The 13,968-nt window shown below is 39.9% G+C and overlaps 1 protein-coding gene across 3 annotated transcripts in view; it reads left to right on the forward strand.

Moving 5' to 3' along the window:
- Nucleotides 1–13,968, forward strand: part of adarb1b (adenosine deaminase RNA specific B1b) — a 117,170-nt gene that overhangs the window by 40,191 nt on the left and 63,011 nt on the right. For all 3 annotated transcript variants that reach the window (XM_020090111.2, XM_020090112.2, XM_069532723.1), the window contains exon 2: nucleotides 129–208. The gene's annotated coding sequence lies outside the window, so the exon portion shown is untranslated. The remainder of the gene's footprint in view (nucleotides 1–128; nucleotides 209–13,968) is intronic.

Consider the following 13,968-nt stretch of genomic DNA (forward strand, 5'->3'; position numbering starts at 1 on the left):
ATTTATGACTTTATAACTTATTCTTTTAAATGTATTTTAAGACAATAACGTAGTGACCTTATCCTGAACTATAGAATGCCTAATGCACGGAGTAACGGATTCATTAACGATTTCTCTTTTTCCTGCAGGAGGTGTGTGTGTGTGGCCTTTGTGGACTGCAGAGGATCGGCACATGAAACAGCTCTCCCTGTGATTATTCTGTGGAACGGTGAGTCCAGCACTGTGACATTTAATACTTTTAGGTGGAACTTGTACACAATGTGACTTACAGGTTCCAATGTGGGAAACCTATGTGGCCCTAATTCTTAACAAATCAATAGGTGGATTTATTTGAATTGAAATGACAGATTTCTGAGACTACGATCGAACAAGGAATAAGCGGAAAGAAAGAATGACATTTATAAAAACATTCAAAAGGTGTTTTGAGGTGACATTGTTGCAGATGCACTGTGTAAACTTGGCATCTGAACCACCCATTCCCGGTTTTCCTCTTTGATCAACAGAATAAAGTCATGTCAACAGAAATGCATTGATATCTGTGACAAAATCTGCATTGTACCTACAAAGTTTGACTCTGCTGACTGCATGAGTCTATCATCGTTTCTCCAGTGGCTGATGGCCAAATGACGGCTAACATTACCAGTCATTCAGAAGTGAAGATGTCATAAACATAAACATATACAGCACATGTGCCAGATGCCAGCTTGCATCACCTTAACTGCTCAGCTCCATAGTGGAGTGGATATATGCATGTTTGGTTTCTCCCTTTCTTTCCTCTTTGAGGTCTTTGAGGAGTACAACTCATATCTCAGCTCCAGCGTGGCTATTTTTAGACTAGCTCAAATATCAGGGGATCCTCGACTCTTCCTCCATCCCTGTTTGTCTCTCTCTGCCTGTCTCCTCCCTTTACCCCCTGCTCGATTGAATCTCAAAACCTTGCTCTGCTTTGTGGGGGTGATTAATTATACTGCATGGAAATGCATTTATTTATACACAGTACATACAGTATGTTCCCATGTTCTTTCCCCCATCACTGACACAAGATGTAAGTCGGTTTCCCCGTCACTGGGAGTAACGCAGCCTGTAAAAACAGCATGTGGCTCAGATTTTGACTTTTTTTAATTACCTATGCCAGGGAGGTTATCTTTTCATCCCTGCCTATTGAATGTTGGTTTGTTTGCAATTTTCAAAATTTTCCTCGGTTTCCCAGGGAATAATTCATGGATCGTTTAGGGAACTGATACACACATTTTAACTGAGTGTGTAAAATTTGGTGCACTGATTCGGTGTATTGAATTTAAAACGGATCGTTCACCAGAAAAATGAAAATTAACTTATTATGTTCTCACCACTATGCTGATGTGAAGGTGAAGTGTTTGAGTCCACGAAACACTTTGGGAGTCTCGGGGGTAGACAGTGTTGCTGCCAAAGTGACCAATTCTTCACACTTAATAAAACAACAGAAAAAAAACTCAACATGCCTTCATACTGCTCGTGTGGTGTCATCCAAATGTCCGCAAGCCCAGCATCCATATTCATATATTTTTACGTCTGAAGAAGGGTCCTGTTTACTTCAATTGTATTGGATTTGGCTCCAATGCTGTGTACCCCTGAGACTCCAAACGTGTTTTGTGGACTCAAACACTTCACCCACCACTCCATCGGCATAGTGGTGAGTAGATAATGAGTGAATTTTCATTTTTTGGTGAACTATCCCCTTAAGAACAGGTTTGGGCCTTGGTGGAGGTATGCGCTGTACTTCTTGTTTTAACTGAAAACCTTTGTTTCAAATCATAGAATTTGATAGATGTGTGTTTACCAGGTAAAATGTGTGTACAAAAGATATTGTCAGTGTCGTCATGGGAAGTGTTGGACCCAGTGTTTTTGGAGCTTGACTTATATCATATGCCAAAAGGTAGTCATTTCCTTAGCTGCATCTGATTTTGAACATCATTTGAACAATTCTCTCTTACATGTCCCTCAGCTATAAGGGAGTACAAATCTTCATTCATTGAGTACCCATTAAAGATGAAACCACTTCAGTTTTTTAAATATTTGTCAAACATGTTAAACAAGTAGCAGCTACTCTCCCTCTGCAGTACCAGGGAAAGCTCAGACGGAGCTATTATTAACAAGAAGAGACATTTACTGCCCTCCTTGCACTCCTCTTAAATAGTCCTCATTTTGCTGCTCAGTGCCAGAGGGAAACAACTGTCAGGTAGAGAAGGAGGGCTGCCTTGGATTCTCATCACCACAGGTGGAGGCTGTGCCCAGTGGCACTCAGGTGATGGCACCGGGCTGCATTCATGAGGACTTCTTTTTTATGTTTCCCATGGGGGAAAAATTCAGTAAGGCATTGAACAATATTGTCAGCTCTAGCATACAGTGAAGAGCCGAGACCTGCGTTAGCCTCTCTATCAGCCCCAAATGACAATAGCACATCTTTTCTTCTTTGTATATATCTTTCAATGTATACATATTTCCTTAGATTGTCAAACTGTAATAGCAGCCTTTTGTATCTGGACAAATGAGCCACAACTGCTGTTAATTCCCATTGTCTGTAATACAGATCTTTAATTGAATGTCTTGTTTCCTGTGTCTGTGCTCATGTTTGTGTGTTTCTGGCTGTAGTCTGTGTGGCCATTTGAAAGATGTGCATATTTATTAAGTCGGAAGGGGTCTACAAAAAAACATTATCGAGTGGCATTGGCATCGTGCCTTTATGCTTCTACCTCACCTCTATTATTGTAATGAATATTTAGTGCAGCGTAGGCAAGATAGCCACCGCTCATCCAGCTCCAATGTGGCGTCCTGCTGCAGGGCAGTAGAGTAAGACATTTAACAAGCTAGTGGGACTCCTGTTTTTTTATGCACACGTCATTGAGTTGCTGACTCATGATGCTCGTGTTGATTTGATTTGTCTTTGTTTGCTTAGGAAAAACAACATCAAGTGGTGTTAAAAGGAAAGGTAGATTAATTCAGTGGTATGTTGTGGAGAGAATTCAGCCAAAGTAGTATTGTGACAAACATACAAGATAAATCAGTTGAGGGAAACTTTCTATTCCCTCAATAATGTCTGTGGAGCTTTAATGCATTTTGAGCAAGAGTACATTTTATCTTGTTGGCATTGTTGCAGATGTATTGATGACAGTCATCCATTGTATGATTCAGTGTCAGGTCGTGGTGGAAGATGAGAGCTGCATGTGCATTAATAACACACCTTATTTAACTAATTTTTCTTGTTGCTGCAAATGTGGCTACCTACAATGCTCTATTGTTATACCTCAAGGAAATATTCCAGCCATATTTCATCTCATGAGCACATGCTTTTTGTACATCTTAGCAGTCCTGCAATGTAATAGGAACTGCTCAGCTTCAGCATCCATAATTGTATTGTGTCACAAATTTCAAGCTCAAGGCGATAACAAATATAATTTTAATAATAATGATAACTTTATTTATATAGCATCTTTTAAAACAGCTGTTACAAACTGTCACCATTGCTCTTTAGTCTTGACTATTGAGGAATATGTAACATCTGACACAACTGGTGAGTACTGATTCAGTCAAGTAGCTTGGTGCCAAACCATGTAGTGCCTTAAAGGTCAACAGCAATATTCTGAAACACAGGCAGCCAATCAAGCAAAGCTAATATGGGGAGCTATGATCATGCTCAACGATTTGGTTAAAAGTCTGGTAGCTGCATTTCGAACACACTGAAACCACACAATCATGTTTTACATAAATTCTCTGCCTCTATATTAGACTTCTCAGCAATCTCTCTGCTCGGTCATATGGAGGTTCTGTTAAAGGTTTGATAGCAAAACTACTGAGCTGACCCATATAAGTAAAGGGCCATTAACACTGCTCCCCATATTGTTCAGGATCCTATTATTGAAACATTTATTGAGTTCCAACCCCATGAAATGATTGGTTTAAAAGAAACTTAATTCTGCTGTGTGTTGCAGCTGCTGCTGCAGAACCAGCTGCTGCTGGAGACCGTGCTGATAAGTTGACTAAATCAACAATACAAACTATTGGCAAGCACCCATCCTTTACATGTGACCCTGTGTCCTGTCTCCTGACCCTTGCCTCATGTCCCCTCCCTCCCTGTCACAGTCTGAGTACCTCTGTCCCACGCCAGTCCGAAGGGGCCTTGACTGGCCAGATGTAACAGATGGTCGTGCGTTTCTTGGTTCCCAGATTACAAGCAGGAAGCAAGGGTGGTGTCCATTTTCCAGCTTGCATAGAATTAGTGATCAGCTCTTAAAAGTTTTCCCCCAGGAGTCCAAGTGCTGAAGACAAAGGTAGAAAAGAGCAGGAGATGGATTTACTTTACTCACCCAGAGCAGCTTGTGCAATGAGATGTGAAAACCAAAACGCCAGGTAAACAAAAGGAACATATTAAAGATGAATCAAAGATGTTGTGGCATTAGCTTTGTCATTCTAAAAGGGATTAGATTACTACAATTCTATCAATCTATCCTCCCTTCTTCTATTCTAATCCTCATAAATCATTTGCCTGTTTTGAAAAGCTGCTGAGTCTTCTCATAATGATGATGTGATCCTGTCTAAAAATCAACACCAGCGTTCTAAGATGTTCTTGAATAAACTATGTTGCCATAGAATCCTGTTTTTATGTTTTGGCTCATCTTTCTTCAGATGCTCCTGCAGCATATGTTGTGTATGATCCAGCAGTCAGACGTGTTCCCATCACACTGATGAGTATGTATTTGTATGTGAAGAATCCATCTGGAGAGTACCTGCATGTTTTCACACTCGGCTCCCACCCTCTGTTGATCTATTTCTCACTTTCACAGTTCTTTTTTTTCCAATTCTTGCTAGCAGTCATACAAAAGTATACTCTATATATATACTCTAGATTCCCACCGTCTGTCTCTGTGACCAGACAGGAGACGGACAGATCTGCTATCAGAAGCACACGTTTGTTTTGGAACCTGAATGTGGGAGCGGCGAAGCTGCAATGCTATCAGTGATGGTGCAGAGTAAGTCTGCTTACTGTCTAAGTGACATCTGCTTTACACTGTGCACACTGCAGATGAGAGTTGGTTCATCTGGAGCAGTGATTAAACTCCACCGGCAGGGTTGTGTTTACTTATCTTTACTGTAACATCAGTTTTGTGTATGTCTGCCATAAGAAATGATCCCATGTGTTATATTCAAAGCTGACATATTGTGTATATACAGTCAGTGTTGATGTGATTATACACTGGTGGCATTTTGATAATGGGCCAAGCAGAATGTCCAATAGAGCCTGACTGATGCTGGATTTTTTTTAGGCCTATCGAGATGCCATTTATTGCATATGAAGTAGAAAGTGATCTTTTTTTCCAAACTCAACTAATATTTTTTGAGTAGGATCCCTTAAGTTAAACTCCTCCATCAAACAGCTTTTCTCTACATTGTGGAGTCCTCCACATGCTGAAGTTTTGTGTGTGGTGCTCTAGATAGAAAGCTACTGGTTATATAAAGAGTTTAGAGGGTGGTGTCTATTTTTTATCATCTTCCCAAAACCACAAGTGCAGTAAAACCACTTTGAAATGACACAATTGTGTGTTTAAACTCTGCAGACTGTTACAACAATTGTGACTCCAACATAACACTTTCAAGATCCAATAGTGAATCTGTTTTAATCTTTTTTTACAGTTACGAGTTAAAAATACAGTTCATGACCTACGTTGTATTACTGTTTTTGTTATGTGAGCCAAATCACACTCTTTACCCAAGGTAGTATTGCATTTGTTAGCACCTGCATATTGATTTAGGCCTTGTTCACAGTTTGAAAATAGCTTAACCTCGTTGACTTTTGTCAGGTGCATGAAGCTTAACCTTTTGTCTTTTGGCATGAAATCCTGTATTTAGCAAAGAAATGTCACTTTTCTTGAGTCTTTTCCTTTAGTTTCTTGTTTTTGATGATTTGTTTTCGACCAAATGTTATCTACAGCAAATAAAAACTGCTTGCGTCCGTTGTAATTTCAGCCGGCTTAATCAATCGTCACTGGCGAGAAATCAGACACTGCTTTTGTCTATCTATCTGAAATCAAGAACCCATTGCTTAAAAAAAAATTGCTTTGGGTAGTAAATCTGCCGATGTTATAGTAAACTGCTAATGTACACCGTAGGAACGGAAAGCTCGACATCAACAGTGAGGGGCTTTGACAGTGATGGGGCTTATCGAACGAAAACTGGACAGACTATAAAATAGTTTTGAATTGTGGTGGCACGGCAATGCAGTGGTCAGCAGCCTAGGTCTTTTATGAGTGGAGATTGTATGTTCTGTGTGTGAGTGCTCCATCTTTCTCTCACAGCTCAAAGACGTGCAGGTTGGGTTAACAGTGGAGTCTAATTGCCTGTCAGTGTGAGGGTGAGCGTGAATGGTTTGTTCTTTGTCAGTCCTGCGATACGCTGACGACTTGTCGAGGGTGCACACCACCTCTGTCAGCCCCCCACCCGTTTTAAATGACCTCAAACATACAGTGGCTTCAATGTATTCCAGTTTATTTTAGGCAGACATACAGAATACATTGATGCTAATATACCCATATATGTATTGTCATAGTAGCATGATTTGTAACGCATTCTACATATTTGTTCACTAGCATGGACCGTAGAGTCAGCCCAAGGTACATCATATCATAAGTAATACAAGGTGTTGTTTCATATGTGTTGTAGTACTAGTTCTGCCTCTTCAGGTATTTTACTTCAGGGTTTAATTTCAATTTAAGGCTCCACTGCTGCGAGGAATTAAAATTGATTTGTAATTTGGCCTCTCCACAATCACTTGAAAAAACAAAGAATCTAAATAAAACTCAAGACCAATTTTGTTGCCCAAATTTGACAGTGTTAAATTCTTTTATGTTACTAACGAATGTAGCTTACTTGGTTTTCTTTGCTATATCTGGTGCCGACTTGAGCTGCACGATAGAATGATAAACATACATCGTCAAACACACATAATTCACATCCTGGCTTTCAACAAAAAACCTTGTTAAAAAAAAGCCAGTTAACACCAGCTTGGCATGATGATTACAGATGGCTCTACTGCAGATCAGCCCATCTGATCTGACATCCAGTTCACACAATAATTATAGGCAGGCGCAAATATAAAACAGCACAGTGCTGTTTATGGAGGCACCTCCCAGTGATAAAAATCTATCATGCATGTCAGTGTTGTTGGTTATCTGTTGTTCTAACATTTCATTTCAAGTCTTCACAAAAAAACCTAGCAACCACACACACCCTACGCAGATAGATGTGTGTGTGTGTGCACAGAGCTAGACTGAAATTCAGATATGATCTCTGCACAAAAACGTCTCGACTGACACAGACCACAGAACAGACTGTGGAATATTGTGTTACTTCAGCTCAGAATAAACAGTGTGGTGGTCAGCTGTCAGAAATATCACCATCACACCGCCATCAAGACTAGTTTGGACGCATGTTCAAAAAACAAAATTATTGAAGTTATTGGTTTTAGTGTTTGTCCTCACTTGACAACATATCTTTAAATCTTAACCTTGAAAAATGTGTGAAGTTATGTTATCCTTAAGAAAACCTGATTCAGTGTTGTTTCTCTGTATTATTTAAAATATGTCTTTTTATGTAAGTCGAGCAAGGTAGATAGGAGTAAACTATGTCTAAAATCTGTTAAATATGCCTAAAATGCAGTTTATTTCTTTATTAAACAATGAAGACTCAGGCCGTTGAGGTGAATAAACACTGAAAGTAAGACACTCAAGACCCAACCCAACATTGATGACGATTGCACATTTGGAACAGTTTGACTGTAAGTAGCCAACCATACCTTATTGCTAATTTAATAAAAGCTATTTAGCAGCCATAATGGCTTACAGACGAGAGCGATACCTTCTTGCTTTGCCCCTATAATCAGCTACCATACCGAGTCAGTGTTGTGGTCTAAACCAATTTTTTTTACAACCTCTCTGCCGTCGCCACCATCGCTGAAACCCCCTTAAAGCCTTGCGGGAGAGAGAGACTGTGATTTGATCTCGCTCACCTTGATCAGATTACACACTGGAATTAGTATAATTACAGCTCTTGCTGATTAATGGGCAAACTATAATTAGCACTGTGGATACGGGAAGACTGTGAAAGAGAGAGTGTATGATGAAGAAAGAATGGTTGTGCATTTGTTAAGATCTCTGTGTGTGTGTGTGTGTGTGTGCGTGTGCGTGTGTGTGTGCATGTGTGCGTGTACATCAGAAGACAGAATCTAGACACAGCAGAGAAAAGGCCCTGGAAAACCCATCTTCAAACAACTAAAATCTTTTTTGTTTTAATACCTTCATTCAAATGACACACAGAGGAGAGCAACGTCAAAGCTTTCATCAGTGTGCAGCCACTTGAAGCAGGCCTATTATTCTTCTCCTTATTTTTTTGTCGTATATATATATACTGTTATTATATTGGATGTTAATTTTAAACGTGGTTTCAAAAATGAGGTAAACATATGCAGAAGTATAATCCCTGTGCGACAGAAACTGAAGCATCAGACTTCTGTGAACATGAGGGATTTCCTTATACGGTGTTCCGCTCCAAGCACAGCTCATTCTCCCAAAACAGTACTTGAGTAGTATTAAAGGCATTTAATATACTCCAGCATTCAAATAACCAAAGGTGCAGGTTTACTTTGCAGTTTACTCACACGCGCTGGGTAGGCTGCTTCTGGACAAGCTTTCGGATGTTCGGCCGATCAGAATAAAGCAAATATTGCCTCAACTGAGCGACTGCATACCAAGCCTGTTTGACATGAACTCTGGATCAAACAAAGCTACCCCAGCGAAGTCCCAGAATTATCATCTAAAAACTAAATGGTGATTCTCCATATTTATTTTAGATTCTGGAAATGGTAAGTCGAAAGCTACTAGATCCCAAATTTCCCTCAGGAATAACAAAGTCTTTCATCTAATCTACCCTAAACTAACTGAGAGGTCAGTAGGGTTTACTCAATAAAACACTATTACTGTTTTCGCCTGTGACACATTTACTTAATTTGTACTTTGTTTCTCAATGTCAAGTTTGGACATGATAGTTATGATGCTGTTTTTTCAAATATTTCATTATTTATTGCTGAAAGTATTTCTGGAATTATATTGTGGCAAATGAGAGGGATAACTAAACCATCAAATGTCTGCATTTGGTTGTTGGATGGATGGGAGCTTGTCAGTTGAGTTTGACAACACGCTCTTCCTTGTAGATTTTGTGTTTGATTGACTCTGCGATAGGAATAAGTTTATCTAGAGATTTGCTCGTAATCACTTGTCGTTTGCTAAAGACCAACTTTTTTGCTAAGTGGCAGCAGTTACATTCTCTCGATTTGCCAACTTGTTTTGCATCTTTTTATCCATATCTAACCATCTGTCGTGTCACACTTACTGGCATCCTCATAAATCACCTTGGCTAAAATTTTACCCCCTATGACCCTGCAATACTCTATAAATCCTGCCTAACTTGGGCTTTAGAAAGCATTTTGCAGCCACTGATGAGGACACATTCTGAGGTTTTCACTTTACACTTCAATGAGTCACTGAGTACCCCCTGCCTCACTGAGGCAGCAGTCAATACAAACAAGATGGATCGTATGGAGCAGCTCTCAGAGTGGCAGAGGGAGGGGAGAAAGCGAGCGATAAGAGATTGAGCTGTAGGATTTCAAATATTAATTGAGATGGAGTGTATATCAGACATTGTGCATGCATGAGCTGTTTTGTGTGCACTCCAGGTTTTCGACAAGCTAAGCACCCCCTACCACCACACAGCAAACCTTTCAGTCCGTGAGCGGGGGTAGCCGAGCAGAATGGAAGAGCAGGCAAGTGGGCAGGACAGCAAAGACAGATTACGCAGGTGCTACAGTTATCTCTGTGGCCGGGCTATAGAGGTAAACCTGTCGTCTCTCAACTTCACAGGATATAAGAGCAGCGACATGTACAGCCATTAGTCAGTATGTTCTGTTTTATCGCAAAAGTAATCTTAAATATGATACAACTTATTATATTACAATTACAAATCCTCTGTTGATTTAAAGTGAAGCTTGTGTTAATGCTGTATTACTGCTTTTGACCTGATTCTCACACATGGGAAAAGTTCTACAAAAGTCAGTTGTCCACATTATGTATTCAGTGAAATAAATGTTTGCTGGCTTAAAGCTAGGACTGGGCTTATTATGGGTTAAAGAGTATAGATTAATGTGTAAAAATGAATACAGTAACACTTGTGAAAGATTCTGAAAACCACACAATGTAATCCATTTCCTGATTTATTCTCAGAAAGTGTGTGGTTTGTGTTTTTCAAGAATGGTGCCAGGAAGTTTGCTTTACCCACAAACCAAGATGACCTCACGCTAACTCTTTGAGTAGGACATAGTCTTTCAGTGACCTGCCCTCTGATTACAGCCGTCACTAGTTGTTAGGTCTGGATTATACAGAATGTAATTTGCATTTTGTAAAAAGAAGAAAAAACACCAACAGCACAACTGTCAAGCATTTTTTTTGCAATTGCTCTTTGTTGTTTTAGTTTTTTACTTTACTCTACTTTTCAGTTGGTGGTTAAAAATAATGACAACACTACTGTTTAGATTGGCAGGGCAAACCCCAGGCTAACGCCATGGCAGATTGCTCTCCGTAGGTCATGTTGAAACATACAGTGCCTCAACACACTTGATCCATTGTCCTCCTCTCTTTTTATCGCTCTATCTTGCAGACTATCACCTACTCCAGTAACACTTGCTTTGGAAAACAGGTTTTTAAAGCAATCTGACTAAGCCACAGTCATATTGAATGCTTGAACAAAAGCAAGCACAGATGTATAACAAGTAAGACAACCTTCTACAAGTGCAGCAGATCCATCTGCAGTACTGTTTTAAAAGATGAAATGTTGCTCAGCGGTGTGTGTTTGGACTGCCACAAGTGTACGCTTGTGTCTGTATTTTATCGGCTCCATTGGGTGAATAACATTTGTTGTTTCCTCCCTCCGGCATTGGGGTCCTTTCACCGTTACTGCGTCATGGCATGAGTTTGATGTCAGATTTTTCTGGAATGATCTCCATTATATAAGAACTGGAATAAGTGGAATGGCTATGCCAAATCGACATACTGTGACACACATGCATGCTCAGCCACATATTTCCAAATGCTCCAGCTGGTGGCTGGCACTGCTCTGAGAGCCACACTGCTGGGACAAGATCGTTACCAGCGTGTCAAGGTTTTAATAGCATAGTTCATTATTTTAGGATTAACATGGAAAGCAGAAAGAGTAGGTGCATTCAGGAGTAATGAGAGCCATGGCACACACTTTGTCAGATTTTAAAGATTGGGCACGTTGTATTAGGATTGCTGTTGCAGCAATAGACTGAGTGGAAGTAATGTATCCCATTTACAGAGATATATTGATTGGTTGGGTGGCAGTAACAGAAATATGTGCATACTGTATTTTAAAGGGCGTTGACATAGCAGCGCACATACACACACGACCTGGCAGTTCTTTTACAGTGTGACCATGTTGATGTTAAGCTTCATGCTGTTCATCCATTCTGCCTTAGCGAGGTTTCTCCAGGCCTGTGAAGTTTGCTGATAAAATTAGCTCAGTAAATTAGCACTGATGAGTCACTCATTATCGGCCTTTCTTATGTTGGCAAAACGGTGGGTTGTTGTGGGCTGCTTGGCTTGATCAGGTCTTCCATTTACAGTAAGTTAAATTCTCTTAACAATTAACATAAAGTATTATTATGAATGTATACAAACTCAATCATTTGTTCCCTTGATGAGCAAAAGGTTTGGGGTTAAGAGAAATCCAGTTGGACTCAGGGAACATGTAGTGTTGACAGATGAAGTTGTCTCACCCTTGATGTGTGTGTTCGCTGAGTGTATAAATAAAGTTGTGGAGGTTGAGTGTTCATGAATTAACCACCAGTACATGACAAGTAAAGCTAACAAATCCACAAAAAAGGTGGGGGAATTTCATTCGTCATGAATTCATGTGACATTCTATTGAACGGAGAATTGTAGAATAAAAAAAGTATCTATGCCCATGCAATGAATAATGTGTATCCTGCAAAAAAAAATAGTGCATGGGCAGTTTCAGTGCAGTCCTGCTTTTTAACTGAAAGACACCGCTCTTGAATAAAGAGCTGTTTGAAGCAAAAGTAGGATTCCCTTGACAAAAGTACTGAGTTCTCCTGCAGAAATTTTAAAAGCTACTGCTAAGTTTTTTTTTGTTCTTTACTATTATGGTTTACAGCAGTGTTTTGCTTTGTGTCCATGGAGAGTCTTGTGTCGTTCCATAAAGGTTAAGATGGGATCTGGACAGCCTCTCAAACAAACACTGACGTCTAGATGTTCTGAAACAGCAGCAGCACTTTAGAGGCTTTCTGCATCACTTTGCCAACAGTCTCAGAAATAGAGGTAGAACGAGGATTCTGTTACTCACAGCAGCTCTGCTCACTTTGCTGGCTGTGGTTATCATTAATTGAAACTGCCTCCTGCAGTTTATTTGTTTGTGTCGCTCTGCACTAGCAGTGCTGCGCATTGGGGAAAAAAATGTAAGGTTCTTTTTTTAACTGAGTGCTATGAGGAAAGATTTGACAGCTATTTTACCCAGAGCTTAATGAGTCATTACAGCTGAAAGTGAGTCAGGCTTTATGTTAAGTAAAATGCCCTGAGAAAGTCTGTGTTTGATATTGGAGATAGTGTCTAGAGATATTCCAATAAAACATCAAAAATGTCTTTGAAGGATGAGGGTCACACTTTGGACGAAAACCTGAAAGATGCCTGGTTACATCTAGTATAAAAGATTGGTCAGGCATGACTACTTTCCTTTGCCTCGGTTTTTTTGGCTCCCTTCAAAACATATAGTGTAGTACGTGCGTGGATGTGGTTGAATGCCAGCCCATTTGTGACTCAGTCAATATATGAAAAATTGATGTGATAGAGCGACAAATGGCTTCTTCTTGAATGTTGCATGCACAAAATGACAGAAATTTGCTGGCATGTTTAAGTGCACTCATAAGCAGTCAGATGGCATTATGTATTCTTGGCTGACTGTTGACATATATATGTTTATATTATGTAAAAATAATGTTTCAGGTTTTGCAAACTTTTCACATGTAAATGCATTTTGTTGTCAAAAGTGGACAGTAGTTTTAGTGGAGGGCAGTCATATCTCTGCTGTGCATATACTCTGTATGTGACTACATCAGGAATAAAACATTTACCGGATTAGGGATTGGGATTATAACCACGGTTGATTACCACAGTGTGAAGCTCATGGTAAGAACTGTCCAGCATCAACCACAGTGAGCAGCGGTGTCCCTGTGACGTTGGTTTGTTATGTGCAAGTTTACTTTGTGTTTGTTTAACTCACTCAAAGGTTTATGAGACATATATTTTAACACATTGAACAAAAAGTCCAACATTTTTTGAACACGCATTTCATCTGCTACACAACTCGAGACGTGAAGTGCACAGCCTGGACATCAGGGCTAAAGTGACTGATCCGGATTCATGATCCAATCGATTAATAAATAAATGCATGTGACTGATAGTTTGCAACAGAGACGAGCAGACACTCACATCCACACTCCTGCAGACAGGAGAGAAGTTCCTTTCACAGTGTTTTAACTTCATTGTTTAAGAAGAAGGGACGCCCTGTTTATCCAGGAACATTTCTTTTAATTCAGCAGGTTTTGATACAGATCAGTTCAATGTGTGAGTGATTAGAAAAGAGCAGAGTCTCTTGTTGACCGGGGTCAAGTAATGCGCCTCGATGTGGCGAAGGGGGGGCCAGCGGTACAGTAAAGAATCAAGTTTGTCACCACACAATAACATTTCTATTGATTTTATTATTTATACTTAATTTATTAATTATAAAAACATGGCTGAAGAATATGCAGGCATGCGGGGGTTGTAACAGCAAGAGAACTATTGGTGACCTCTG

Source organism: Paralichthys olivaceus, chromosome 10, assembly GCF_024713975.1.
Source record: "Paralichthys olivaceus isolate ysfri-2021 chromosome 10, ASM2471397v2, whole genome shotgun sequence".
In the NCBI taxonomy this organism is placed as follows: domain Eukaryota; kingdom Metazoa; phylum Chordata; class Actinopteri; order Pleuronectiformes; family Paralichthyidae; genus Paralichthys; species Paralichthys olivaceus.